Below are 4986 nucleotides of genomic sequence, written 5' to 3' on the forward strand. Positions count from 1 at the left end.
CAGATGTCATCAATTTGTTTCAAAATCACCAAGACATCAGGTTCTTTGGAAAAGCCACAGAAAATCCTCATGAGCATATTTCTGCTTTTCTCATGTTATGCGAAGTGATCAGTCACGAAGGGATATCAGCAGATGCATTCCGAATGAGATTATTCCCTCACACCTTGAAGGACACTGCTAGAGAATGGTTTCTTTGTTTACCACCAGGGAGCATTCAATCATGGAATGATATGGTTCAAAAATTCACAATGAAATTCTTTCCACCTTCTCAAGTTCACCAAATCAGAAATAACATCCACGCCTTCAAACAGAAAGATTTAGAGAGCTATCCTGAGGCATTTTTCAGAAAATGCCCCAACATCGACATTCCCAAGCAGGCTCAGCAATATCTTTTCTACTACGGTCTAAAACAAGAGTTCAGAAATATGATAGATGCTTCAGCAGGAGGATCAGTGATGAAACTTGATGTGGATGAGGCATATGACCTGTATGAAAAAATAGCTGAAAACCAATCAATGTGGCCAACCGATAGGGAAGCTCCAAGGAAAACATCAGGGTTACACAACGTAGATGCGGTGACAGCTTTGGCCGCGCAAATGGAAGTTCTTACCATGAAAATGGACAATCTATCTAAGTCAGTCAACATGGTACACCAATCGCCACCTGTTTGCGAAGGCTGTGGAGCGGATCATGCTAGTACACGCTGCCCTTTGGCGTCTACACATGTTAATCAATCCGAAGAAGTAAGTTACGTACAGAACTTTCAGAGACAGCAAAATAATCCTTTCTCCAACACATTTAATTTGGGTTGGAAGAACCATCCAAATTTTTCATGGTCCAATAATCAAGGATAAGAACAGGGAGGAAGCAATCAGAATAAACCACCAGGATTCCAACAGCAGCAACAGCAAGGGAGAAGGCCATCGTTAGAAGATTTGCTGGCTCAATACATTACTAAAACTGAGACCAACTTTCAAAACCAACAAGCCTCGATCAAGAATTTGGAACAACAGGTTGGACAAATTGCAGCCGCACTATCAGGTAGAGCTCAAGGGACATTGCCTAGTAATACTGAAACAAACCCTAAGGAACAGGTCAAAGCAATCACTACATGTAGTGGCGTCCAGTTACCAGAAATACATGTAAAGCGGCCAGCTACTGTCATAGAAAAGGCACCTACCATGGACGAGGAGCAAGTGGATGAATTAGACAAGGCCGCTGAGGAAAATCAAGTTGAGTCATCAGATAGTCCACAGGTGAAAGCAACTGCTCCTGTCAAAGCATATGTTCCTCCAATCCCATTTCCACAGAGATTACAAAAACATAAGCTCGACAAGCAATTCCAGAAATTTTTGGATGTGTTCAAGAAGCTGCATATTAACATACCATTTGCTGAAGCTTTAGCCCAAATGCCCAGCTATGCTAAGTTCATGAAGGATATTCTATCAAATAAGAGGAAGCTGGAAGACAATGAAACAGTCATGCTTACTGAGGAGTGCAGCGCAATTCTCCAACACAAATTACCACCGAAACTAAAAGACCCAGGAAGTTTTATTCCTTGTCACATTGGTAATTTGTATATAGATAAGGCATTGTGTGATCTAGGAGCTAGCATCAATTTAATGCCTTTATCTCTTTTCCGAAAACTAGGTTTGGGGGAAGCAAAACCGACAACAGTTTCACTACAGTTGGCTGACAGGTCGATCAAACACCCTCGTGGTATTTGTGAGGATATTTTAGTGAAGGTTGACAAGTTTATCTTCCCAGCAGACTTCATTATTCTGGATATGGAAGAAGATAGAGATGTCCCCCTCATATTGGGTCGTCCATTTTTGGCTACGGGAAGGGCTTTGATAGATGTGCAAAAGGGTCAGTTGATATTGAGGTTAAATGAAGAAGAACTGACAATCAACGTGTTTCGAGCTTTCAGATTTCAGAGCGAACCGGATTCTTGCATGCAGATTGATATAATAAAAGAAGCAGTGTCAGAGACATTCAAACTAGATCACCCTCAAGATCCGCTTGAAGCGTGCTTAGTACATTCTCAAGATTTACCATCAAAAAAAGAGGAAGCAGAAGAATGTGCACGTTATTTGGCAGCCATACCACCATTCTTCAAGCAACCGCGTTTGGAGCTCGGTGAAAGACCTACAACACCTTTACCATCTATACAACAAGCTCCAACTCTTGAACTCAAACAACTGCCAACCCATCTTCGCTACGCATACTTGGGGGAAAAGAATTCACTTCCAGTAATTATCTCAAATAGTCTTACAGAAGTGGAAGAGGATCAATTGCTGAGGGTGCTTCGAGAGCACAAGACAGCAATAGGATGGACGATATCGGATATAAAAGGGATCAGCCCTTCGCTTTGTATGCATAAGATACTGATGGAAGACGATTACAAAGCTTCAATCGAGCATCAACGCAGATTAAACCCGACTATGCAGGAGGTGGTAAGGAAAGAGGTATTAAAGCTTCTGGATGCAGGGATCGTATATCCTATATCAGACAGCCATTGGGTGAGTCCAGTGCAGGTCGTACCGAAAAAAGGAGGAATCACGGTGGTTCCAAATGAAAATAACGAGCTCATCCCCACACGTACAGTCATGGGGTGGAGAGTTTGCATTGATTATCGCAAACTCAACAATGCCACAAGAAAGAATCACTTTCCCCTTCCTTTCATTGACCAGATGTTAGAGAGACTCGCTGGACATGCTTACTATTGCTTTTTAGATGGCTATTCGGGGTACAACCAGATCCCTATTGCACCTGATGATCAAGAGAAGACGACATTTACATGCCCTTACGGCACTTTCGCTTATAGGAGGATGCCCTTCGGCCTTTGCAACGCTCCAGCCACTTTTCAACGTTGTATGATGTCTATTTTCTCAGACATGGTGGGTAATATCATTGAGGTGTTTATGGATGATTTCTCAGTATTTGGAAAATCATTTAAGGAATGCCTTGAACATTTGGGAAAAGTGCTGCAGCGGTGTGAGGACACAAACCTCGTATTAAATTGGGAAAAATGCCACTTCATGGTTCAAGAAGGGATTGTGTTAGGACATTTAATCTCAGCACGGGGTATTGAGGTTGATAGAGCTAAGATACAAGTCATCGAAAAACTTCCACCGCCGGGACCATTCCCTCCATCCTATGGTGAACAATACATACTGGTGGCAGTGGACTACGTGTCTAAGTGGGTCGAAGCTGTGGCTTTACCAACTAATGACGGTCGGGTAGTGACTCAATTTCTGAAGAAAAATATTTTCACAAAGTATGGCACCCCGAGAGCGATTATTAGTGATGGTGGAAAGCACTTTTGTAACCGTCTCTTTGCTTCGTTTTTGGACAAATATGGAGTGAAACATCGTGTCTCGACTCCATATCATCCTCAGACTAGTGGGCAAGTGGAAATCTCCAATAGGGAATTAAAGAAGATTCTCAAAGCTACGACCAATGCATCCTGTAAAGATTGGGCTAAGAAACTGGACGATGCACTTTGGGTATATAAAACAGCATTTAAGACTCCAATTGGCATGTCTCCATATCGGTTGGTACTTGGAAAGGCTTGTCATCTGTCGATTGAGTTAGAGCATAAAGCATACTGTGTGACACACTTGCTCAATTTCAATATGAGGGCAGCAGGAGAAAAGAGAGTTCTACGACTTCATGAGTTAGATGAGTTTCATTTGGATTCGTGTGAGAATGTAAAGATTTATAAGGAAAAGACCAAGAGATGGCACGACAGGCATATACGAAAGAAGGAGTTTGAGGTTGGTCAGCAAGTATTGATGTTCAATTCACGCCTCAAGCTTTTTTCAGGAAAGCTCAAGTCTAGGTGGTTGGGTCCCTTCACAGTTGTAGCCGTGTTTCCGCATGGTGCTGTGGAAGTGATGTCTCAAGTTCAACAAAGGAGGTTCAAAGTAAATGGACAACGGTTGAAAGCTTATTGGGGAAGTGACTACTCCAGTGAGAAAACAACCGTGCCACTTGCAATACAAAGTAGTCAGGACAACAAAGTCTAGCTAAAGACTATAAATTATGCGCTTATTAGGAGGCACCCAATTTCTAAACCTTTTATTTACTTTGTTTTCTGCATCGCATTGTATATAGATTGGTTTTAATTATTAATTTACATTAGATTTAGGCACGTTTAAATTTATGGAGTATCATCATCCGATCATGTTTTCATTGAGGCCCTTAAATATAATGTTGGTTATTTCGAGTGTTTGGGCTCAGGAACGCATGTTCTAGATTATTTGATCTCTAATGTTTGATTTGATTACCATATGCAGACACATGATGTCGTGGAACACTCAAACCAACATAGAACGAGGGAAAAGTATGATGAATAAGATTGTCTAGCCGTTACCCATAGTCCTTTCCACACTCAACAGAAAAATACCTTCGTCCTTTTCTTCCTTGTCCTCTTACATTCTTAATTATGTTTTTAGACATTGAGGATAATAGCTGGGGGTGGGAAACTCTTTATGTTTTTGGTTTTCGTATGTCTTTGTGCCTTGTTTTCGTATGTTTAATGTAAAAAAAAAGTTGTGTGTGTTAAGTTAGAATTTTTTTTTAAAAAAATCGTTAAATTTTATATTTTTTTTGTTTGTTTACTTTTGATTGTATGCTTGTGTGGGTTGGACAGTTTGGCTGACAATGATGATTAAATTTTATACTTTGCGTTGATTTATAAGCTGTGGATAGGAAGCATGCTAAATTGATTAAAACTTAAACTTGCAAAATGTGATATTATATGCACACTAAAACTGGGTTTGACATTATGATGGAATGAATTGATTTATGCATGTGATAGATTGAGTTAGTTGGACATAGATGTTTTACCCAAACCATACAAATTAATTATCCTCAGACCAAATTTAGCACAATTTGGAAAGATCTTACTGTTGTAGGAAAATACGGATGTGAATGTGGATTCCTTGTAAGAAAATGTTTGTGTGGATTGCTTGAGATTAA

The sequence above is a fragment of the Olea europaea genome, chromosome 14 (genome assembly GCF_002742605.1).
Source record: "Olea europaea var. sylvestris chromosome 14, O_europaea_v1, whole genome shotgun sequence".
In the NCBI taxonomy this organism is placed as follows: Eukaryota; Viridiplantae; Streptophyta; class Magnoliopsida; order Lamiales; family Oleaceae; genus Olea; species Olea europaea.